Raw genomic sequence first — 27,040 nt, 5'->3', positions numbered from 1 at the left:
CCTTATTACTAAAGGCCATAGTTTAGAGTTCACTCTTTGTATTGTATAGTTCTATGGGATTTGAAATATGTATAATATCATGTATCTACCATCACAGTATCATACAGAACAGATTCGCTAAACTAAAAATCCCCTGTACACCTGTGTATCATTTCCTACTTATCTCAACCTTTGCAACCACGGATCGTTTTACTGTCTCTGTAGTTTTTCCTTTTCTGGAATGTCATGTAATTGAAATCACATAGTATGTAGCCTTTTAAGACTGATATTAAGTTTCCTCTGTGTGTTTTTAGGACTTAATAGTTTATTTACTTTTACCTCTGAATATTAATCCATTTTATGGGTGTATCATAGTTTGTTTATAAATTCAGCATTTGAAGAATATCTTGGTTACTTCTAGTTTTGGGCAATTATAAATAAAGCTGCTATAGACATTCAGGGCAGGTTTTTGTGTGGACATAAGTTTTCAACTCATTTGGGTAAATACCTAGTAGTGCAATTTCTAGATCTTATGGTAAAAGAACATTCAATTTTGTAAAAGAACCTTCAAATGGTCTCCCACGTGGCCGTTTTGTATCCTCACCAGCAATGCCTGAGAGTCCCTGTGTTTTACATCCTTACCAGCACTCATTGTGTTTTGGATTTCAGCTATTAGATGTCCTTTTTATGGTAATGAAAGTAGCACGAGGTTATAACTTTATAAGAATAATGATTAGTATTGGATTTGGTATAGAATTACCACATTTTATATATATATATATATATATATATATATATACACACACACACACACACACACACGTATATTTTCAAATGCCATAGAAGAATGTGAAACACACATATGCATGTACTCATACATAGGCATATACACACACAAACACACACAGACACATATATATATACACATACATCTCTGTGTGTGTAAATTATAGAATGAATTGAGCACCAAAATTGTCTACAGGTCAAACTTTTGAAAAGCATTTTTAAGCAAGCAGTTTTGTGCTGGTGGCTGCATTTGGGACTGGCTAGAGTGATTACATTTTATTTATTGCCTGGTAACAAATGTAATGCCATAGGGAAAGGCTGTTTCTTCACTCCCAGAACTCTTTCCCATCTTCCCACAGAAGGCATGCTATATGTTCTTCTTTACCTTTGCACAGCTCCACAGACTTTGATTCATTTTAAGAAAACATTTTCTTTGTTCCTACTTTTCAAGAAAGGAAGGCTGATCTGGGAGCCCACTGAGCCTGGAAAGAAACAGGACAGTTTAAGAGAATTGGCCCATGTTATCACATTAGCTCAAGATAGAAGGCTTCCATATACACACGCACACACACACACACACACACACACACATATATGTATATTTACCACCGATAAAGTTGGCCAGAAAAAAACAATCAAAAACTTCCCTCTTTTTGTATATTCTAACTACTTTAAGTCAGTTTGGTCTTAATTTTATATTAGTGATTAATGCAGTCACACGTTTAACCAATATTTATTGTGGTCATGAGTCCCATTTGTAACTTCCATATTTCACTTTTCTCAGAGTTTATCAATGATATTTGCTGTTTTCATGATCATTCTTAATTGCATTAATCACATATTTGGCAATTACATGCTTTGTCTTCTATGTTACATTTGTTAAACATGTAGATTACTGGCCCCACTTCAGTTCTATTGAATCAGAATTTTTGGTTGGTACCCTGAATTTAGTTAAAAGCATCCATATGATCCTTCAATACAGCAAACTTGAGGATTACTGACCTAAGGAATTACCACTACCTTCAATCTCCAAATGATACTGGAGGAACCATGCTGTGAGGGGAGGAATTCTGGTCAGACCTGAGTTTCTGATGCAGCTCTATCTTGGTGAGTTGATGAAGCATCAGTTGGCATATAATGGATCTGTGCCTAAGGTTTCTCATCCAGTAAATCAGTTCACTTCAACAAGCACTGACTGAGAACTTCCACCATTGAGAGTGGAAATAACAGTTCTTTAAAAACTGCCATTAACAATCCTTTGTCCTGCTTCTCTAAACAGATGTTTGTTAAGATCAGATGAAGTCTTTCCGAACATACTTTACAAGAAAAGTTAGGTATGCCTAATGGACTAATACTTTAAAATATAATGGGGATTCCTACTGATCTTTACTTTTTCCCTTCCTTTAAAAACAATTATAATTATTTTAGGAAACATTTGGTGTTGTAAGGCAGGGGAGGCTCAGGCACACTATGTACCTCCATGCTTTTCTAGAATTCCTCTTATCATTAATTCTTACTTTAAGTTACTCTTTATAATTTTAATTTGATGGCTTCTTTTAGCTTTTTGTTGTGTTGGATTGCCATTAATGTCGGTGGGGATGGCACCACTTTGAGAGGCCAGAGAAGAGACCCAGAACGAGGCAATGAGACATGGGGTTTATTGAGACATGGAGGTTACATGCAGTGTGGTCCAGTAGCAGCAGGCTGGACAGAGCTGCCACCATCTACAGAAAGCATACAGTGTAAATAGCATTTCACTTAACACCCTTCACCTGGCAATCTCAACCTAGCTTAAGATGTTATTGCTATCAGGTGCATTTACCATACACCTCAGCTCAGCATCTCCTTGAATGGCCCTCACATTTTTATCATATCATTCTTCTGTGATTTCCCCAGCACCAGGTATGCAGAGGAGCATTGCTGCCAGATGTGGCAGCAGCAATACAAACTATAACAAAAAAACAAATAACAATCACACTGCAAAGATAGTTCTTCCAAGCACTTGGGAGTTGATCCTGGACATGCCATGGCAGGCCCATGGTGGAGAGTGGCAGCTCTCCATAGGCCTAACAGTCTGTCTTGTTTGAGAAAGAGGCCACAGCCTATGCCCAGTCAGTGAAGAGGTTAGCTGCCTACCATTTAACCAGATGACACCCAAGCACCTGACCAAAAAGCCTGAACTTTGGACCCTTTCTGCATCAACCATCCATCCTCCATTTGCCTAGTGGGACAACAAGGTGGGGGCTGCAGCCGACAGGCTGGAAAAAAACTTAGAAACCAGCATATCATCAGTGCAATGGAAAATAGGTACCCCCTCCATTCCATAACTATCTATTGCTGTTATAGACCCTTGGAAATGATTAATGTTACCATACATGAGAGTGCATTCTACTCTAGTATCCACTAGGGCAAGCACAGCCTATTCTTAGGTGTCCAGTGTATAGTTAGTTCTACATATGACCTCTGGTCCTCAGACACCCTAGCCACCATTGCTCCCATCAAAATTTTGAAGCCTTGGCCTTCATCCAAGTCCAAAGGTGCCTACTCCTGCCATCCCTCTGCAGCAGAGGGGGTGGACTGAGCCTGAGGCTCTTTAGAGAACCTCTGTTCTAGCTTGAGCTTCTGCCATAGTCTGACCAAGACAGCATCAGGCTATCTCCACCCTCACAGTAGGCATTCCTGCTAGCATGCCATGCCATGTCTTCAACAGGCCACCCTGGTGGGCCCCTCAACTGTGTCCTTTCCCTGGTCTCCTTTGTCTTTCATCCCAGCAGTGCACCACCACCCCCCGCCAACAACCACACCCACAGACAAGTGCACCATCCCTTTGGTTTGGCAGGGACTCTTAGATGGTGCCTTTCATGCCAGCAAGAAAAGTTCATTGCTGGGACCTTGGCAATGCTGAGCATAGATAGCATGCTTCACTCCTAATTCCTGGAGGAGCGCCCTGCAATTCCTCCATAGTCTGTCATCACAAAGGCCACGTGGGGACGTCTCCCTCACTTGCCCTGGCTACCTTGCAGCAACACTCACCCAGCTTAGGAGGGGGATGGCCCCATCGCCATTACTGGTACCACAAAGGTGCTGCGTCAAGGTCGGGTGGTTTGTGATAGACGCCATTTTGCCATTTTACTCATCTCAGGTCTGGAGAGTATAATAGCTTCTGCCTCCATGTTCTACAGATGGAAAAGCCACCCCATCATTGACTCTCTACCCTTCTGCCTGAACCCATTTTTTATGTCCACCAATTCTACAGTGGGGTCGTCCCACATTGTGGTGTGCTGCTGTCTTCCGGGGGATAGGGGAGGGGCCGGGGTGGCGGCAGTCATGCGACTCTGCTTCCAGTGGGTGCAGGGGAGTTGGTGACTCTTCATACAGGCTACCTGACAAGCTAGGGTCTCCATTTTGTCTGGCACCTCTTTGTAGTCACAACTCATCCTGCAACTGGCAGACCCTCACCTGCACCATGAGCTCGGCCTCTATGGCTGCTTGGAGCAGCGTCAGAAGCCGCCAGCCAACTATAACTCCCACAGCTCAGGCATCTGACCCTCACTCAGTCAGATCACACCCTGCAACAACTCTTCCAGACCATTCAGCGTTTTCAAGGCACCTCCATACTCAAGCGCTGGGCCCCATCCATCAAGTATAGCAGCTACCAGGCCCCACATAGACATGCATGGCCAGCCTAGGATTTATCTCAGATTTTTCCTTCTCAGATCCTATCTTCTGGGCACTCATGGAGTTTTCTTACCTCCTGTTGTCATGCTGGACCTCCGTTTACTTTAGTAGGGATGGCACTGGGTTTGAGAGGCTGAAGAGCAAACCCAAAGTCAGCAAAGGAGACAGGGTATATCATGGGGAAATTACATAGGGTGCTGGTCAGTGGCAGTAGGCTGGACAGGAGAGCCACCACTGCCTGCAGAAAGCATGCAGTTAATACAGTATTTTTCACTTAATGCCCTCCAACTGGCAACCTCTACCTAGCTTGTCATTGTTGTTGGGTGCATGTGCCATGCAGGGTCATTCTTAGGATATGCTTAAGTTATTGCTATCAGGTGTATCTATGGTACACTGGAGGTTGTACAGTATACTTTTCCAATAGAAAACCGATATTCTCTAATGAAGAATTCATCTCATTCTTTCCTCTTTTTCTTTCTTTTGTGTGTGTGTGTGTGTGTGTGTGTGTTTCGTTTTTGTTTTGTTTTTTGAAGACAAAGTTTCTCTCTATCACCCAGGCTGGAGTGCAGTGGTGTGCAATCCTTGCTCACTGCAACGTCCATTTGCTGGGCTCAAATGATCTTCCCACCTCAGCCTCCCAAGTAGCTGGGACCATAGGTGTGCCACCACGCTGAGCTAATTTTTGTATTTTTTATATAGTCAGGATTTCATCATGTTTCTCAGACTGATCTTGAGCTCCTGGGCTCAAACAATCCCCCCACCTTGGCCTCCCAACGTGCTGGGATTACAGGTATGAATGACCATGCCAGGCCAAGAATTCACTTCAAAAACTGTAAATTTTTACCTGAAGTTATCACTGACACTTGCAAACTATATAACAATATTAGTGAAATAAAGACCTCCAAAAAGACTTCCAAAATAGACTTGTCTCCAACCCTAGAAGATTTTCAGACTGGAATTGAGAAATTTTCCTGCTTTCCAGTGGTTTTGCTGGTCAGTATGAAACACTTTAACTCTGTAAACCAAAGGCTCTCAAACTTGTTGTGCATATGAATCGTATGCGGATTCATAGAAGTATGCAGATTCTTCTTGCCAATCTGTAGAGATTCCAACGTAATAGTTTTGGAGCCAGGTCTGACTATTTAATAAGGACCCCAATGAAAGTGATGCAAGTGGATCTAGAACTCTGGTTTTCAACCTTGGCTACACATTAGAGTCTCCTGGAGCATTATAAAAAGTACAAATGCCTGGCTCTCACCCCAGAGATTCTGACTTATCTGGACTATGGTATAGACATTAGGAGTTTAAAAACCTCCCCAGAAAATTCTAATGTACAACTAAGACTGAAAATCAGTGTTCTAGTACCATATGTGAAGGGTTATAATGCCTTAAAGAAACTAAGTGCAGAAATAGTCAAAGAGAAATCAAGCTTGGGATAGGTTATTATAATCCCACACTGAATGTGTGAACTCACAACCTTATTGAATTCAACCTTTATTTAAGATAATGGAAATTGTCTTATAGCAAAAACCCCACAATGATTAAAAGAATCAGTGCAGAAAAATATATTAGCTTACTACTTTTAAAATCTGACCCTTACTTAATCGGATCCACCCTCTGCAACAACTTTTAGCCCATAACCTATCTATAATAGCCAGAGTTCTAAGGCATTTTTATTTTCTTGTTTTTCTCCTTTGGTTGGAAACCAACAAAGAGCATTGTCATGGCAGACATATATAATAGCTATTTGCACAAATGCACTATTCCAATATAGACACAAAGCTTGTGATTTTTATGATACTCAGATATGTATAAAATCCAAAATATTTGAAAATTGCTACTTTAGACTAACAATAAAACATTTTCTCTTTTCTATTATTTATTTATTTTTAATATGAATGCCAGAAAAACAATAATCTCTGAACAAAAATATGTTAGACACATTTTCCCAGAAGATTATACTCATGAAGTTGGTGTATTTATATTAATAGGCCTTTTAGAACTGATTAGAATAGAACTTTTAGAACTGATTCAGCCAGGCGTGGTGGCTCACAGCTGCAATCCCTGCACTTTGGGAGGCTGAGGCAGGCAGATCACCTGAGGTCAGGAGTTCAAGACCGAACTGGCCAACATGATGAAACTCCATCTCTGCTCAAAATACAAAAATTAACCAGCCATGGTGGTGCACGCCTGTAATCCCAGCTACTCTGGAGGCTGAGGCAGGAGAATCGCTTGAACCCAGGAGGTGGAGGTTGCGGTGAGCTGAGATCGCACCACTGCACTCCAGAATGGGCAACAAAATGAGACTCCATCTCTAAATAAATAAATTAATTAATTAAAATAAAATAAAATAGAACCGATTCATAATTTTGTATTGAAACAAATAGTATTATAAATGTAGTTTTTAAAAAAATTGCATGTAATTCAAATTTCCTAGGCCTTCTAGCCAAAGGTGGTACTGATTTCTAAATTACTGTTGCTCTTAGTTATCATCTTCCAAGTAAGTTGCTTAGATAGGACTTCATTCTCCCCTAAAGTCTTCCCCAGCCATGTCAGGAAATAACTTACTTATTTATCCATTTGATAAATATTTAATGAGAGCTTACTTACTGTTTTGTCAGGGTGCCGCTGCTGTTGTTCTGACCTTGAACATGGTGATAAGGGAAGACTACTCTGTTCTCTGTTAGTGGCCATCTAGCCAACTGAAACTGTACATGGTCTAAGGTCAAGGTCAAGCCTAGCCGTTTTAATGGCATTGGGTCTTCCTATGTTCTTGGGATTTGGAAAGACATGTGTCTTTTCCCAGAACCTCCCAAATGTTTTTGTGAACACAGTTGCTCAGCCTTTCTTCCTTAACTGCTCTTTCATTTGGGGTTCAGATATCTCAGGCTGTTTGGGAACAGATGCTATGGCCACACCTCTCTTATTCTCATCTCTACTGTCTTTCCCAGGAAATCATTTTTTCAGTCTCATTTCTCCTAGAAGGGCAATGATAAACAAGAGAATAAATCTCCATGAGGATCTGAAGCTCACTTGTACAACAAATAAGTTACTAACTCCCTACTCAGTGCCAAGCACTAATCTGGATCGTGGAATATAGCACTGAACCAAAATAACCAAATCTCTGCTGTCATAGAACTTGATTAATGGAGAAAAGGATAATGAAAATGTGACACAGGCATTACTATACAGCCCAGCAATTACACTCTTGGGCATTGTCCCAGATAAGTAAAAAGTTAAAGTTCACACACATACCTATACCTGGATACTCATAGCAGCTTTATTTGTAATAGCCAAAATACAGAATTGCACAGATGCCCTTCAACAGGTGAATGGTTAAAAAAAACTGTGATACATACATACCATGGAATTGCTACTCAGCAATGCAATGAAGGACCTATTGATACATACAACAACTTAGATAAATCTCCAGGAAATTAAGCTGAGTGAAAAAGAAAAGTCAATCCCAAGAGAATACATACTAGATGATCCATTTAATTACATTTTTGAAATGATGAAGCTTTAGAAATGGAGGATAGATTAGTGGTTTCTAGATGTTAGGGACAGAGGGAGGTGAGTGTAGTTATAAAAGGGCAACATGAGGTTCCTTGTGTTGGAACCATTTAGTATGTTGACTGTGATGACACATACAAAAACCTACATATGTGATACAATCTTATAGAGCCTAATTACATACATATATCAATATAAGTAAACCTAGAGAAATCTGAATAAGGTTGTACTCTCATAGTAATGTCAATATTTTGGTTCTGTTTTTATACTGTAGTTTGTCAAATGTTAACCATCGAGGATAACTGATTAAAGTATACATAGTATTTCTTTGTATTATAATTTTTCAAATGGATATGAATCTGTATTCCAATTAAAATTTCAATTAGAAATAACAGCACCGCAGTGCATAATAACAAGTTTTGTTATGTTTTGTAAGAATGGAGATTATGGAACAAAGGGGTGTGAGTGCTGTTTTAGAGCTTGGCCAAAGAAACTTGCTCCTACCAAGTAACAAGCAGAGATGTGAATGAAGTCAGGGGGTCAAGCATGTGAATCACAAGGATTAGCAAGTATTGAATCCTAAGATGGGTATGTGTCTTGAGCATTGTAAATGATTAAGAGGGTGGGCAGAAAGAGGACCTGAGCAATAGTCAAGGTCTTATAAGCCATAGAGAGGACTTTTAGTTTTATTGTAGTTGTGGAATTGAAATTGTGGAAGCACACTGTTGGAAGGTGGACAGCAAGGGAGTAAATGAACTAATTTCTATTTGGAGAATGATTCTGGCTGATGGTAAAGAATAGGTTCAGGTGGAAGAGTGGAACCTTGCAACCACCTGGGAGGTGATGGTGGCTTGGACCAAGGTAGTAATGAACACTTGGGAGGAGCTGAACAATGTTCATATTTGAAAAATAGTTTGAAGTCAATTATGACCAGCATCATAAATATTTATGGGATATTTTTGTTAATGAATTTCAGTAGCATTATAATTATTTCTCTTTTTACCTAACTTTTTACTATAGATGTGGGCAGTGTAATATATTGTTCTTATAATTTCAAGTGTGCATTGTAATTGCCACTTTTTCTATCTTTCAATAGCATCATTGAGATAGAATCTAGAAATTTAAAGAGAAATAATACATATGTTCATACATATATAGGTATGTACAGATATAAAGAATGTCTTAAATATGTACGATGCTATTTAAGATGTTGAATTTTTAATTTTTGATACCTTTAAAAGACCCATAAAATTGGTTGTCTTTAGATATATTGTGTATTACTTTATCTTTCACATCAGCTAAGTCATGAGAGTGTAATGCAGTATATTTTAAAGACAACATTATAACAGAAGTATGTAAATAAAGAGTAATTACATGCCAAACTACAACAAAGATTTTGAAAAATAGAGCATCGTTTACATTTGAATAGTAAATCTGAAATCACAATTGCATAGAGTGGATATTTACTAATGTCAGCCTTTAGAATGTAATATTTACTAATGTCAGTCTTTAGAATGATTGATTTTGCTCTCAACATTCTAATTTATTTTATAATTATGGCATAGCCTAAAAGTTTAGATAAATTTAAGGCAATGTATCATTTGGAAATAAATAGAATATTCAGGAGCTTTTAATCATTTTATATGATATATCTTAAACTGAAATATTTCCAAATGAGAATTCTTCTCTCCTTGACCATCTGAAAATGCTTTTTGGTTGGTAAGGAAAGGAATTGTTTCTAATTTTTTCTAAATAAAGTGAGTGCAGTTTATTTGGATAATGACAGCATAGTTGTTTAAAGAGCTGAGAATTTAAATGTAGAGAAGACTTAAACTTCCATTCCTTCTATACTCTTAACAAGTCATATCAACTTTAAGTAATGATAATAACAGGTCTTGGTTTCCTTGGTTTTAGAATAGAAATAACTGGACCACTTGCCTACTCTCAGGTCCCACTTGATATGATGCCCTGTCAATTTAATATATGTGATAGTGTTTTGTACAATTAAATGTGCTGTATGCTGATAAACTATCATTCTTGGTATTATTGGTTTTCAAAATACGTATTCTTTCATCATAGTAAAAGAAATCGGTACTAAAATAAAACAGAAATAGATACTGATTTTATCTGAGCTAAATTAGGCAGTAGAGAGGATGGAAACACCAGATACCCAATTTAAAAAGTAACATCTTATAATTGAGAATGTACACCTTCTCAGTGTCTGAGGTGAGAGGCAGGGAGAGAAGGAGGAAAAGAAGGGGAGAGAGAGGAGGGGTGTGGGAGTCTGGGGAAAGGAAGGAGCAAACTCATGAATGCTATTGTTCTGGTTCTACACATTCCAATCAAACTCCTATACTCAATGTCTCCTGCATGCTCTGTGATTAGTTTAAGTACACATCCAGATTTTGATCACCTCTTACCACCTTCACTTCTTCCCTAAGGCAGCATTATGCACTATGATGTGCTCCTAATGATTTTGCTGACTTTACGCTTGCTCCTAATTTATTCTCAAAACAACATCCAGTTGATACCTTCAAATATACATAGTATTAAGTCATTTCTGTGTTTAAAACCTCCCATGGTTTTGTAGTGCACTTCAAGCATAATCAAAAGTCTTTATAGTGAGCAAAAATAACCTGACATGCCCCATTCCTGTTCATCTCTTTTGATCTTATATCCAACTATACTCCACCTTGCTGATTCTACTTTGGTCACACAGTTCTCTGATGACCTCAGATGTGCCAGTCTAGCTTCCAATCTGGGGCCTTTGCATTGTGATCCTTTACCTGGCCTCCTCTTTGTTAGATAACCATGATTCTTGCTCCCTTTCCTTTTCTTCTTAGATCTTAGCTCAAATAAGAATTTTCCAGAGTGACCTCCTCCAACTAACCTGAAGACAACAGCATTCTGTAACATCTTCCTCCACCATCTCTTTACTGTCCCTCTCTTTTACTCTTTTACTCATCTTTATTTTCTTAGCAGTCATCACCATCTACCACATTTTATATTTATCTTTTAATAATTTTCTTCTCTTTAGAAAGTAAGCATCTTTTCTAGAGCAGGGACTTGATTTGTTTACATTCTGCTGAAATTTGCTGTGCCTAAGAAGTACCTAGTTCATCATAGGTGCTTGATAAATATTTGTTAAGTAAACAAATGAATGAATAAGCCTCAGTGTGTTAACCAATAAATCATTTAATGTATTATCTAATAGCCATCTATCTCCCATGATACTGGGCTTTGAAAAACATCAAACAAACAAACAAACAAAAACTCTTAAATAGTATGTGTCTTTAAGAACTTATAAAATTAATGTGAAGAAAAATAATACTTCCTCTAACAAGAGGCCCATGGCCAAATAAGTTGAGGAGCACTGTACATTATCTCCTCCTTTTGCAGATTGTGAGATTGTCAGTGTTTATTAGATTTTTGGTGAATATGAGGAGCCATGTAGTTTATAAAAATTGCTAAACAAATAACTGTTAGATAATTTTTTTAAATTTTTAAGATTGTTTAAATCAATTACTTAGAAAGACAGGAGTGACAGTGGCATGGAAATTTCAAAACGGGGAGTTTAATTATTATGCAAAGGAGAGATGGCAGATGGAAACAAAGTGAGGCAGAAGCAAGAAAAGATGAGAGAGTTATTGTTAAATGATTGATAAATATGTAGGAGGCAAGGGTGGGTGGAATTGAAGGTTAGTGCAGGGTTCCGTTGCATTTGCACACACACATGTTTTAATAACAAATACACAGTAGGAGGGACAGCCACCCATGCATAAACTGTCTACGAGCACTTATTCAGCACTTAGAATTGTCCCCAGAAATAGTAATTATGTTAATGTTGCCTTACATGTGGTGCCATCCTTTGTCTAAAAGATGAACAGTGCTTTCCATCAAGATTATCGAGAGAGTCATTTGCCTCTCTTGCTGCTGGAGCTTGTGTCATTATTTGTTGTTTACAGTGAAGACACTGTTTTCGTTGGAGTCGCTTTGCTTCTCACACCTTTAGTCCATTGTCAGCTACTATTTCCCAGTTGTGTATGCCTTAATGCTACATTCTCACAGCCTAGGCAGTGAATCCTTCAAGAGCAATATTGGAAGGCAGGAGCTAGCAGCACTTAGAAGAGGAATGCAGCACAAGGGTTGCCCTTGTGGGAAATGCTGCCTTGAGAAATGGTAGTCACAAGTAAAAGGTAAAACACAGGTAGAAGATGGTTTTGTCATAGGTGAGATGGCTCTGAATATGTGTCAGGTGTGTATTTGCTTTTCTTATAGAACTCTAAACATCATCTGGTTAAAAAAAAAAAAAAAAAAAAAAAAAAGGAATATGGCAACAATTCAGTGCAAGGATCTTACATTTGTCCAGCCATGTACATATTAGATTATAAAGTTCCTGAGGACCATAGTCTAGCTGTATGCTTTATTTACATTTTAATAGCAAGAAGCACAGTTAGGGACACCAGCTTCACAATCTGAACTACTCTCTTGCCAAAAATCTGACCCTGATCTAACTTCCTGAATTTATTTTCATATACCCCTTTATATACGAATGGTTCTCTAAAGTTAGCCACTTGCCATCCATCCTTCAAGGTCCTTAATTTCCCATTGTCCTGCCCTTGCTGATTTGCTTTCTGTGCCTGGAAAGCCCTTGCCCTTATCGCTCATCTGTAATGCCAGGCCAGGTCCTCCAAAAACTCTCCTAGGATTCCTACTCCTTCCTCAGGCAGGAAAGTCCTCTTGCTTTCAACCTTGTAAGACACTTACTTCTTCATTCTTTCTCCCTTCTTTTGTATTTATTTATATATTTCTCATCATTCCAGGCAGCTTAAAGATAATTTCTGCCTGAGTCATCTATGACTCCTGATCAAAACCTAGAGTGATTTGCACATAGTAGGTACTCAAAATATATTGGATAAATGAATTTATGAATGAGTGAGTAACAAGAGTACAGTAAACACTTGTTTATGATTTGACTACCAAAGCAGAGCCCTAGAGAACACCATAGTGAATTTAGATCATTGCAATTGTCTTGTCTTTTGAACTCGACCAGTTGGGATTATTTGCCACTACTTGGCAGGGTTATATGACTATTTTACGTACGGATTTTTCCCTTATATCTTCCAAGGGTGCCTGTCACATGGTAGCTGTACTATAAATATTTATTGAATGATTCAGTGCTAGGATGTTTTACCAGTGAATTTTAAAATTTATTTTATTTAAATTCAAGGAAGCACATATTTATAATTTCTGAAGTATGAAGATACCAACGTCATCAAGTAATGAGAACTGTAAAAGCTATTTTATCTACATAGACAAACTTAATGTTCAAATCCAGTAAGTATCCTAGTCTAGGTTCCTATTCCTCCCAATCATTTAGGATATCTATTTTTATTTTTATATTTACTCTCTTAATATGTAGGGATTTTACTGCAAACTGTTTTAACAGATTTGTGGGAAAAAGCAGGGCCTATATTAAAAATAAATATGCTTTCAGATTCCTCCCAGTTGGATCTGCATATATGATGAGAAAATCACAGCACAGCATGTACAGCAGTAGTCCCTTATGGCCAGCTTCAGAGGTCCATGTTGGCCTTCTTAAAAGCAATCAGTTATTACAAGCTTCTAAAGAGCTATGTGTTAGTATAAATGATTCACCATATTTAAATACAGTAAAGCAATGGAATCCATTTAGAAGTTTATAAGGTAAAATTTGATGGCATCGTACTTTTGATGACAGAATAGTATTTTGGTAAAAATGGATAGCATTTTCTAGTATGGATAATCATTCTCAGTGTCTTCATTTAAGATGAAGTTAATTAAACTGCAAGTTTATACATGTGTTTTGTTTACTTTTATTTTTCGCTAAAACTTTCCTTATGCATTTTTCTACGTATAAAAGATGTCACAATGTCCATGTTAATACCTTACTACTAACATTATTCTAAGTTACGTAGATAGATTGACCTAGGTGGCTGATTTTGATCTTCAGTTACACTGATTAGTCTTTTAAGTCTGATTAGATAAATTTCTGGACTATCTATGACTTTTTTATTTATAAAGCCATCCAAGATATTTAGTATATTTTTGCATTTATGGTCTTAATATGCTAAAAAGTAAGCAAATGTGAAATTACCTTATTTCCTTGAAATAACTTGACTCTTAGTGAGCTTTATTTTTTAATTGATATTTTAAACTCATAGGAATATAACTTATTTCAATTTATCTTTAAGGTATAGTCTTATAAGAATGTAAATGACATTTTTATCTGAGAACAGTCTTTCCCTTTCCTCTTCAGAGCAACTGAATTGAAGAAAAATATTTATTGCCAGCTATCTTTCTGCCATAGTTTATGGCCTACAATTCTCAAATGGCTTAGAGAGTATATTTAAAATGAACTCCCTGGTCATTCTCTGTTTTTCAGGGACTTTAAACATGATTTGGTTTGTCACCTAAAAGTAGAGTCACTCTTTGAGGTTCAAATTTCTTGCCCAACTTTTATTTTTAAAGCTTTCTCAAATACAAAGCTCAAAAGCCTTGGTGGATTTAAAAGCAAACTGTCTGTTTCCCCTGAATATTTACGTTCAAAATGTGATTGATATTAAGTATGTTATTACTGATAAGGGAAGAAAAAGACTGTGGGAAGGTCAGAAAGAAAGAAAAGATTATACTTTTTGTTTTATTATTATGATGTTATATATTCAATTACATATGGACTGCTGCTTCAGTGCCTTTCTTGGGAGACCCAAAGACAAGAGGCTGTGGCCTAAGCCATACTCAATGGATACAGATCAAGGACAGAGAAAAATATGGGGAATGGAGTACAGTTCTAGAATATGGCAGGGAAAGAATGTGTGTGGATTTCCTGTGGGCCAGATGTGGACTTCTCAAAACCAAGAAGGTGTGTTATCTTGGGAGGGATGGAGCCCAAGAGGAAAATCCAGAGAAGGTCCCTGAGCAATCAACGTGGTGCTCCAAGGGAATCCGGGGCACAGAGCATAGAGGCCCATAAGAGAAGGCAGCTGGAGGTAAGGAATTCCTACTGATGAAATGTCATCACAGAACCTTACATTGTCCCAGGAGAAAAAGAGCCCACAAAGCACATCTGCCAAATCCAGATCACCAAAGCTATGTTTCAACCTGACCATCAAGGATTTCATCTCATCCACTTTGGTACTGGAGATGTCAAAACAAACTAGAGAATGGAGGATGAGGTGGAATGAGAGAGGAGAATATCACCTTAACTCACCTCCCAGTTCCTTCCTTAGACACTGCCAGGAGGGACCTCTTGTTCTGGATCTCACATTGGAGATCTTGCTCTGGCTTTCTTCTGGAACCACTCCTCTCTATGGAGCAAGACAGCCATGGGCACAAGGGAACATGCCCACCTGGAGACTTACTCCCCTTTCTAGACCATGCTCCAGATAATCCAGACCCCAGAATAGTCTGCCCAAATGGGAGAATACTTCCAGGCCCTTCTCCATATCTGTCCTCCCATGTGTCACTGTGTCACTAGTGGGCACACACCTGGGCTCAGTGACATGCCATGGAATATCTGATTACTGCATGGGAAAGACAGTGCTCAGGTGCTTGGGCTTGGGTATCTGTAGAGAAGAGTGGCTTGAAAGCTATTTCTCTTATGGTCCTGAATTCTAAATTCTAAATTCCAACCTAGTTCTAAATTTAGAGTTCTAAATTCCAACCTAGTCTTCCACATTGTTAGAAAGATAGGAGACAAATGTTTTAAATAATTTATTAGCCTTAGGATAACTTATAATGATTTAGACCCATAAGACAGTTTCCATGGTGACCCAGACTGTAAATTTTAGGAGAAGGCCCACTTCTCCACTGCAATTTTCCCAGGTAGGCCTAAGCTGGGAATGAGAAGTTCCAACTTGGATATCATTATGGATTTTTAGATGCTACAAAACTAGACTTATTTTAGTATGGAAGGTGAGGTAATTGTCTAGTAGCTAAAAATAATCTTAGAGCATTTTTATTTTTATTACCTAGGAATAATCAGAAAAACAATGGCAGCTTCCTCAAGATTTGATTCAGGGTCATGTGGAAAGAAATATCTAGTATTAGGTAAAGGATGCTTTTGTTTTGTTTGAAATATTGTAGACTGTGAAGCTCTTTTATTAATGAGAAACCCCAGTGCTCATTCTTTGGTTTGGGTGAATCCTTATTTTACAGTTGTCCTGTAATCCTACTATTTGTCCAGATAACTAGACCCAAGTGAAGCATTAGTCATAACAAATCCAGGTTTTGAAAAGGCATTCGTCTTGAAGCTAGTCAAAGGAATATATATTTTTTCCTTCTTTATGTTGGGAATAGTTTATCTATTTAACGCCTATCAATCAATGACTAGAAAAAGAAAGTGTGGTATATATACACCATGGAATACTACTCAGCCATAAAAAGGAACAAAATCATGGCATTCACAATAGCCTGGATGACGTTAGATGCCATTATTCTAAGTGTATAAACTCAGGAATGGAAAACCAACTATCGTATGTTCTCATTTATAAGTGGGAGCTAAGCTGTGAGGACATAACAGCTTAAGAATGATATAATGGACTCTGGGGGCTTGTGGGGAAGGGTGGGGAGTGAGGGACAAAAGACTACACAATGGGTACTGCATACCATACAGTGATGGGTGCACCAAGTCTCAGAAATAATCACTAATCAACTTATCCATGTAACCAAAACCCACTGTTTTCCCCAAAACTATTGAAATAAAAGAAAAGAAGAAAATGAAAATGACACCTCTCAGGGCTGTGGAGAGGATGTTGGAAAGTGCTGAGTAAACTGAGAATAACTGGGAGCAAACAAAGAAGCATTACCTGCAGTTGAATAAGTTTTGATTCATTTAAAAACTATTTCATGTGCAGCTACTATGTGTCAGGCACTGTTCGGGAAGAGGGAATAAATAAAGCAACAAATAAAACACAAAATTCATGTTTTAATGTGGTTAATATTCCAGCAATAAAATAAAATAAAGTATTAAAATAAGAAAAATCAAATTCTATCAAGCATTCATTATTCTCTAGAAGTTATAAATAGTTGAACATGGTTTTATGCTTAAAAACAAATAGGAGATACTTTAAATCCCCAGATTCATCTTCCTAGACACTACTGATAGAGTAATTGTTTCCATGTTGGGGTGTATACACCCCAGAAAAGTGCAAGAGATAATCCCCTGAGTAGTGGAAAGAAAATAAGATAACTTGCTTGTATGTTTATGTATTGTTAACAAGTACATGTATTAAGTGTATTACAGTTTACCTCATGCATTGACAGAGGCACCTCACTGGAGTTGTATGTCAAAAAAACACCAGTACAAATGTTCTGAAGAAAGATTAGTAGTTCTACAAAGCAGAACCCTTTTATCACAATGTGACTATTATATTATCTATTAAATTAATTCTAACCAAATACATAATTGGCCTGAAAAGAAATCTGCAGAGAAATGTCAGAATGAATAAAATGCCAATAATACAAGCAGTGAGAAAATAGCTAACATTTATTCTCCTATTATGAACTAAATACAAAATATTACGAGATAAAACAGTGCCAAAGTAATTATATCTAACAGGAGATTGGATCCCAAAGTTGAAATTATCAACATGATCTATAATATGTGTTTACATTCACCATTATTATTGATAAACTCACCCAGAGGGAATACTGATTTGAGATCTTAGTTAATGATAACATGAAGCCATTGCAATTGGGAGCATGCTTTAAAAATGTTTATTGTAAACATATCTTATTATTTTAAAATTTATGTTCCCTATATACATTTTATAATGAACATGATTATTCATTTATTAATACTTGTATATAATTTATAAATGCTTAAGTATATATTTATTCAAAGTGTGTGCCACAGTTAAAATTTTACTATAGGGATATATGATCAAGTGTTTTGAAACCATGGCTAGAAAGGACTGGAACGTATATTTGTTGAATAAAAAAATATATACTTAACAATATATGGGGTCAAGTAAGCTTATAAGAGTAACCAATAAATGAGTTTTATTACATTTATGTTAATCATATTTTCTGATTCTACCTAATTTAGAGACACAATTTTCTGCCTATACACTTGGTCTACTTGTGATTTTTGAAACCCTATAACATTTCAATCAGAATTTTATGCAGCAGGAAGAGAAATACCTGTAACAATGACTGTGCCTGGCTTTCATGTAGTGACCTGAGATGAATTAACTCATAAATGTACTGTTTATTTATAATAGACAGATATTGCCTTTTAACTTTTCTGTTAATGGACGTTTTTACCCGTTAATTTGTATTGCAGAGTGGCAGAAAGTGGATCTCTGGAAATGCCAGTGGCTAAAATGTTTCCACTTGGTTGTGCATGCACTGGCAATCGGGATATCATTAAAACATAATAAAAATGTACATTGTTCCTTTTTATTGTTCAGTTTGTTCCTTTGTTATAGGCACCACAGGGAATAATTTTATGGGTTTTATAATGAATGAGTTTATGGGGACATAAAATGACTAGATATTTGGAGGAGTAGAGTATGATTATTAGATCAATATCCCTTATGCTGAGAATGGAACTGCAACACCAAAACATGAAATGACAGAATTTAATTTATTGACCTCAGGTTTTAAAAATTAAACACCCCATTACCAAAATTAAGACAACTTATCACAAATACAGTTTGTTTGTTTTTTTTTTAAGCGTATTTCTAAACATCTTAGGATAAAGGTTTCCAAAAATAAAGCCAACGATTTCTATATTTGTGTGTTCTTCTATTTTTAACTATCCAATTTTACCATGTAATTGAGGGATAAATAGTAAATAGATGCAAAGCTTACTTTATAATAAGGTAGTACTAGGCACTACACAACTGAGTAATATAAATGTATCTTGTATATGCTGGAAGCACTTTAAAATTATGTTTTAGTAATCGATGTATTTCTGTGCTGAGGTTCTGAATGCTCTTTCATCTTTGAGGTATTCTATTTTGTAGGATAATTCAGGGCATGTCTCTAAGAAAAAGCTGACATATTTAGATATGTATGAATGCGGCTGAATTTGTGTGTGTATTGCTAGTGAGAATTGGATAAATTATTTTCTCAGTATTCACTTTAATTTCCTTCACTGCAGATACCATTCTTTAAAATATCTGAGCAGTATTCACTTTCAGAGTTAAGAGGTAAATTGGTAAGACTCTTAAGGTTACGCATTTTTGTGAATTGCTGAATAAAGGTAACGAAATGAAAATGCCAAAATATTACTTTACTCTATCCAATATAATTGATGGATTTATAAACCAGTCAGATTTCAAGTTATTTTTACTTTCAAGCATTTGGCACATCTGGTTTCACAATTTTTAAAGAATCTTTCCTGATATGTAACAAAACTTGTTGTGCCTAACAGTTTTGTCTGTATGCTATTCTAATGCTTTAATTACATGCAGCACGCTGCTTTGTTATAGCAACACTTCTTTGTTCTGTAATAGATTCTGGTTATCCTTGTCTAGAAAATTTCAGAAAAGTCTCCTTCGATTGGCACCCAAATAGGCAGTATTCTAATGCTGAAGTTCTGTTTTATTTTCTTTCTTCCAAATATTTATGCATTTAGTAAATTCTACATTTAGCTTTATGCTACTTTTTAATTCATACTACATCTCTACAAGAAGTAATTAAAAGGGAAAAGCAAATTTACCAACAAGAATTTAGAAGGATTAAAAATGCTCTTCTTCTTCTTTTGTATTATTCTCTCCACAGGCTTCTTACATACAAAGATGATACAGAATGGTAGCTTTAACACTGTTAGGAACAGAGTTATTTTATGTGCACAAATGGAAATGGTCCAAGAAATTGATTTTGAGAAAACATAGAACCAGAGTTTATCATTTTAGAAGTTATGTTGACTATGCAGAATGAGACAATAATGCCACAAACTATGTAGACATTACATCCATAGGAAAATACATACATACATACATACATACATACATATTTTTAATTGAAAAAAAATAAGCCTTCTGTTCACCATGGCCCCCAACCTCTTTATACTGATTATTTATGCTACTTTAAATATTGTTTACTGGATTCCTTACTTCACATCTAGAATATGTACAAAACTGTTTCAGAGTCAATGATGTGAGTAAATCCCCCATTTATTTTGTTTTTAATTTTAAGGTCAGGGGTACATGTGCAGGTTTATTATATAGGTAAATGTGTGTCATGGGGGTTTGTTGTACAGATTATTTCATCACCTAGGTATTAAGCCTCGTACCCATTAGTTACTTCTCCTGATCCCTAAGGAAGATCTACTTCTTTTTAAAGAGAAAACCAAAAAGTTATATAGAGATTCTCATCAATTACTCTTGACCTTTTTAATAGAACAAAAATGGTAAAAGAAACATCCATAGAGCTTTACTATTAATTTGCTATTTTTTTTCTAAGACCTTTTGAAAGATATTATGGATCATGGTTAATTTGGGGCATGAAAAAATGGATAAAGACATTACTAGAAAAGGAAGAAACTCAACTGTGTTTAACTTCCCTTTTTCTCTTTTGATGTCTATGATGTGCTGATAGTACTCTCGTCTACTGTCTCAAATGAATATATGTTGAAGAAAGATTTTTTTTTTTTTCTGGCAGATGCTAAATTTTAAAAAAGAATTACTTCTCCTGAGGCTTTCCTGAACAAACTCTGGGACGAAGATTATTGCTCTCATAGGGAATATACTCTTCTGTAATTTTACTGAGCAGTCAGAAGAAATGCTTTTATTTTGGGGGCTGCCACTCTACCTAGAGAGCTGTATCTGAGTCAAGAGATAGTGATAGGAGGTTATTTTCCAAGTGCTAAAAAAGCCTCTTCATTAGCAACATTTAAACTTAGCCTTTTAAGATAGCAAACTGAGCATACATATTTAGCATCCCCTTATTCTCAAACCACATTGAAGTGACAGTGAAGATTAAATGAATTTTTAAAATTCAAGAATAAGTTTGTAACAGACTAAAAGTAGCGAGAGGGACTATTAGCACCCCAGTGAATTTTGACATTTCTAGATGACAGAATACAGGAGGGAATTGTGTTGATAAAGAAGGAGTCCTTGAGCCTACATCCCTGACCTGGAAAAGTCTGAAATGGAAGTAGATGCTGTTCTCTGCCTAGTGGAAAGGGTCCAGGCTAGGGGTGAGCTGCTACAGAAAAAAGAGTAGAGAAAGCAGGTAAACTAATTAAGAACTCTGGAACAGTTGCTCTGGTTGCCCTCCTCTTCCCTTCCCTATTCCTCCTGCATGATTTCCAAGGCTAAACCTAGAAGACTACTGTCTCCAAAATTTCAGAGTTTACTAGGGGAAAACTTGGGTTCCTAAGGCAGAAGTTAACAACACTGAATAAAACCTTATTTTGCAAGATGGGGATAGCCTTGCTACCTTCTCCCAGCTTTCCCCCCACCCCCCAGAGGTTGCAGTCAGTCCTCCATACGGGACAGAAGCTTGCTGAAGAACAAAACTATTAAAGTACTGAATAAACTACACCAGTTCAGTATACGAATCAATCTAGTCTTTCATTCATGTAAGTAGGCAATCAAGGTTCACCAGATATTTGAAGTAAACTGCATGAAACAGAAGATCCAAAACGAACACATAAATAACTGATGCAAGAGGAAGAAAGTATGATTCATGGAACAGAGAGAACTTTTTAAACATCTTAATTAGGATCATAAGGACAATATGATTTTCATAGAACAAGAGTACTGTATGTCATTTTGAAAAAGAGTTCATAGTTATAAAAGATATGATTGGTGACCTATTTTTAAAAAAATGTAGTGAGAGGTTAAAGTCACAGAAATCTTCCAAAACTTAGATAAAATAAAAAATAGAAGATATATGCTTAATGAACATGGAGAATGGATTTAAGATATTCAACACAGGACTAATTCCAGAGAAAACACAGGAATGGAGGCAATAACGAATGAGCCTTCATGTTGAAAAAATTAATGCATACAAGCACAATGAATGAAAACCATTTCTAGACAGTCTTATAAGATCTCTATATAGAAAAATTCCCAAATCCCCTAAGAGATGTAACAGGTCAACTCAAAAGTAGCAAAAATTACATTGGTTTCAAATGCCTCCGGCAGCAACCATATATTAAAAGACAATCAAAAAATTAATGTACCTTTAACTTTCTGGGGATACATGAATTTGAACTTAGACTTCTATGACTAGCCAAATGTTATTCAAGTGTTGGGACAATTTTAAGGCTCAAAATAATGTTACACTTACTCCTTTCATGAAAATTACCTAAAGATGTTTTATTGCAAATGAAAAGAGGACATAAAAAATAGAAACGTAGGATCCAAGAAAGGGTAGAATAAGCCCAGGTAAGCAAGGAGAAGATATCCCAGGGTGTAGCTTGCAGCAGACCTAGAAAGGAATCAACTAAACTTAGAATAAGCAGAGGCTAGGCACGGTGGCTCATGCCTGTAATCCCAGCACTTTGGGACGCCGAGGCGGGAGGATTGCCTGAAGTCAGGAGTTCAAGACCAGCCTGGCCAACATGGTGAAACACCGTCTCTTCTAAAAGTACAAAAATTATCTAGGCGTGGTGGTGGGAGCTTGTAATCCCAGCTACTTGGGAAGCTGAGGGAGGAGAATCGCTTGAACCTGGGAGGCAGAGGGTGCGGTGAGCCAAGATCCCGTCACAGCACTCCAGCCTGGACAACAGAGGAAGACTCTGTCTTTAAAAAAAAAAAAAAGAAGAAGTAGAAGCAGCAGAGGACCCCAGGTGGCCTCTTCAAGAAGCATGAAAATACATTCCAATAAAAATATGGACATGGTAAATAAGTTTATACTTCTCCTAACAAGCAAAAAATAATTAAATATTCCAGAAAAAAATAAGAAACTCTGTAAATATGAAGCATTAAGTGTGTCACCATTTTCAACAACTGGTAGACTACATCAGAAGGAAGTCCATTTGACCGTCATGCTAGAACAGCCTTCATAAAGTGGCACATTTTTAGTGAAGTGCAGTGACTTTTTTTTACTTCATTCTACAGTAAATAACATACAATTACTGTATGGTAAGTGTTCTCATTCTTCCAATTTTTACAACCATTTATGGACAAGATATTGAGGAATTAATGTAAAATGGTCATTATTGCCCCAATTCTTTGCGTCTCCCTATATTCTTACCCTTCATTTTATAACTTTTAAATCCTACTATAAGGAGAAATATATTTTTCTCACCCCTTTGGGTTTGGAGATATGGCTTGGTTTGGCCATTGACGTGAAATTACAATAAGTTTCTCATGAGCCTTAACCTTGTAGATTTCATTTTCTTCTCATAACTCCTGCCATCATCACAGCAAAGGAGCAAAAGATAACTGTTGTACCCTCAGCTTGGATCTCCGAATGATCACACAGGGAGCTGACTTCAGCCCAAACCTCAGCAAGGAATCAAGCCCAGCAGACCTTTATCTCAAAGTAGAGCTTAGTGTAGCCCACTCTGGATCTCTTGACACCACTCACCAGCAACACTCGGATGTCTGAGAAATAAATACATGAATATTGTAAGCCATGGAGGTTTTGTGATTGTTATATCAATTAACTGTAGCTTTAGTTGACTGGAACATGACTGTAGAACAGAAAGTGTTGTAAAATGTAAATAAAATTCTGATGTTAAAAATAATAACAAGGCCTGGTGTGGTGTCTCACGCCTGTAATCCCAGCACTTTGGGAGTGGGTGGATCACCTGAAGTCAGGAGTTCAAGACCAGCCTGACCAATATGGTGAAACCCCGTCTCTATTAAAAATACAAAAATTAGCCAGGCGTGATGATGGGTGCCTATAGTCCCAGCTACTCAGGAGGCTGAGACAGGAGAATTGCTTGAACCTGGGAGGCAGAGGTTGCAGTGAGCCGAGTTTATGCTACTGCACTCCAGCCTGGGTGACAGCACGAGACTCCGTCTCAAAAAAATATAATAGTAATAATAACAATAACAACAATAGGACTTTAAAGCCAGAAAGAGATATGAAGGGTGTTGTAGCAGCCTTAATGGCTGAAGCTGATGAACAAGCAATAGGTTTAAATACATTATTTAACAAAATTCTATAGTGAGTATAAAGTAAGACGTAGTTTTGAGGGGTTATTTTCCCATTTGTATAATGAGAAATGTTAGCTATTGGTAATGAACAGAATAAAATAAAAGCCATGGACTAAATAATAGTACACTCACGGAAATATATAGCTGATGGATAATAAGGTTCCAGTTGTGCTTATTTGTACAAAATTACAGTAATCTCTGTATTTTCATAACATATGAATTTAGTATAGTATATTAGTAGTATCTATAGAATGTTCTAAAGATTTCAAATATATATAATTTTATATTCAGTAAAATAAATTCATCAGTATATCTTAGTCTTTTTTCTACCTCTGCATGTCTTAACAAAAATATTTTAAATATTGCAGTACCTCAAGGATGGATTATAGTTTGGGAAGTTGTTAATATCACCTCTAAAGATAACTCTGTAGCTTATTTAATCAAAATGACATAAGCTCTTCTTTATTCTCTGAAACATAGCAGAAGGAGATTTAATGAGTATAGGGAAGTAAAATGCTGCATAAACTCAAATCTTTATACTAAGGGCCAAATTAAACAACCAAATTAAGTAGATGATGTTACACTTATACTCACTATTTACTGATATTTAGTACAATTCACAAGTCATTGGATTTTATTAAAAATAACTAAACATTTTTTCTGCATTAATTTTATAATAGCATAACACAGCAATGCAGTTTCTAATAAGACCCATTCCTCTCTGACAGAATAGGACCATTTATCTAAGCACTTGTTATGAAAGTAGCATTTTAATCAGGTTCATTGGATACGATGGAAATTGTTGTCTTGAAGACTTCCTTTTTCAATGTAAAATTATGTAGTAAGTAATTAATGGAATTGAGATTTCCATCTTAGTGTATATTAAAAGGAATTAATAATAATGAAAATCTCCTTTAAACATATATTTTTATAAGTTTTTAGAGTTATATCCTTCACAGAAGCAAAGAGAGGGCCGGGCATGTGGCTGACGCCTATAATCCCAGCACTTAGGGAGGCTGAGGTGGGTGGATCACAAGGTCAGGAGTTTAAGACCAGCCTGGCCAACATGGTGAAACTCCGTCTCTACTAAAAATATAAAACTTAACTGGGCATGGTGGCACGTACCTGTAATCCCAGCTACTCCAGAGGCTGAGGCTCTGTCTTAAAAAAAAAAAAAAAAAAAGAGAGAGAATTAGAAAATTATTTCATTGTTCCTGTATGAAAATTACAATCTCTTGAATAGATCACAGGAGTACAGAAAACATACATATCAATGTAATTCATGAACTTCCATCAGAAAATTTTTCTGGAAAAGAAGAACAATTAGGGAAGGCATGGGTAACCCCCGTTATGGTTTTATATGCTTAAGATTTCTGATAGTCAATGATAACAAAAATAAATTCAATCTGAAACTAAAAATATAAGAGCAATAGAAAATCGTGCAATTATATTAATTTTTTCCAGTTACATTAATCTTTCCCCATTCATCTTTATTTAAGGCTTCTTGCAAAGACTTTCTTGAGTGCTGGAAACAACCTGCAAAGTAGGAAGTAAACTACCTTAAAAAAATCAGTATTTTTGTCATCTTTACGAATATAACTCCTCCTATTAATATGTTTTATTAAACTACTCAGTCTCTCCCATAAGACCTGCCTCTTTTCATGGGCTGCATGGTTCTCACATTGAAATAAAAGTATATTGTACAAAAACCTTTCTTTTGTGAATTTGAGAAGGCTAATGTTCCTTATTAATTCTGTGGGCCTTTTGTTGTCATGGAGTGTTAGTGTGTGTGTGTGTGTGTGTGTGTGTGTGTATGCGGTTTTCAGTTGACAGACAATAAATATGTGGGTTATAAAAATAACTTTACTATCACTTTTTGAAGGTTTTGTTGGAGTATAATTAACACAGAATAAAATAAGCAAATTTAAAATATATACTGTGATATGTTTTAACGTATGCATGAACCTGTGAAACCATCATCTTATTCAAGATAGTAAACATTTGCATCACATCACCCTCAGAAGTTTCTGCCCTGCTGTAACCCCACCTTCCTGCCCCTTCAAGTTCATCCCAATCACTAATTTACTTTCTGTAATGATAGATTAGTTGCATTTCTAGAAATTTGTATAAATAAAATAGACACTGTATTATTTTTATCTGATTTATTTCACTCAGCATAACTATTTTGAAATCAAGTTGTCTCAGGTTTGGGGTTATTACTATAGTAATAAAGCTGCTATGAACATCCATACAAGTCTTTGTGTGGACATACACTCTCATTTGTCTTGGACAAATATGTAGGAGTAGAATGGCTGAATCATATGGTAGATATGTGTTTAAGTATTTGAAAAACTGTCACATTGTTTTCCAAATGGATTGCATTATTTTATATCAGACCAGCAGTGTATGAGAGTTCAATTCCTCTGCATCCTCACTGACACCATCTTTTTAATTTTAACTGTTGTAATGGTTGGGTAGTGACATCTTATTCTAGTTTTAATTTATATACTGTAATGACAAATGATGTTGAACATCTTTGTATATGTTTATTTACCACTCTTATGTATATTCTTTTGTGAACTATCAGTTCAAATATTTTGCCCACTTTTTATTGAGTTATTTGGTTTCTTATTGAGTTATGAGAATTATTTGTATGTTATACATACAAGTCCTTTATCATATTTTTGATTTGCAAATATGTTCTCCCAATCTGTGGTTTGTCTTTTAAATCTCTTAAAATGGACTTTGGGGAGCAGGAGTTTATGGTTTTGATGTAGAAAAAATAGTTTTAGGTTTCACTTTGTAATCTACAATCTATTTTGAGTGATTTTTTGTATGTGGTTCTAAGTGTATTTTGCATATATTCAATTATTTCAACATCATTTTTTGAAAAGACTACATTTATCTATAGAGTAATTTTGACGTCTTTTGTAATAATCATGTGCCCTTTTGTAGCTTTCTTGGTGTTTCTTTTTTTT

At 36.3% G+C, this 27,040-nt stretch overlaps 1 protein-coding gene and 1 long non-coding RNA gene across 3 annotated transcripts in view; one reads left to right on the top strand and one right to left on the bottom strand.

The window, feature by feature from the left end:
- Positions 1-27,040, top strand: part of EDIL3 (EGF like repeats and discoidin domains 3) — a 448,089-nt gene that overhangs the window by 211,983 nt on the left and 209,066 nt on the right. The gene's annotated exons all lie outside the window — the stretch shown is intronic.
- Positions 1,027-15,583, bottom strand: LOC103885222. The gene is made up of 2 exons (XR_004183759.1): positions 15,206-15,583; positions 1,027-1,247 (listed from the first exon to the last, which is right to left on the bottom strand). It is a non-coding gene; the product is annotated as an uncharacterized LOC103885222 (long non-coding RNA).

This window comes from Papio anubis, chromosome 5 (genome assembly GCF_008728515.1).
Source record: "Papio anubis isolate 15944 chromosome 5, Panubis1.0, whole genome shotgun sequence".
In the NCBI taxonomy this organism is placed as follows: domain Eukaryota; kingdom Metazoa; phylum Chordata; class Mammalia; order Primates; family Cercopithecidae; genus Papio; species Papio anubis.
Note: the sequence above shows the minus strand (reverse complement) of the source record. Positions and strands in the feature narration are given on the sequence as shown.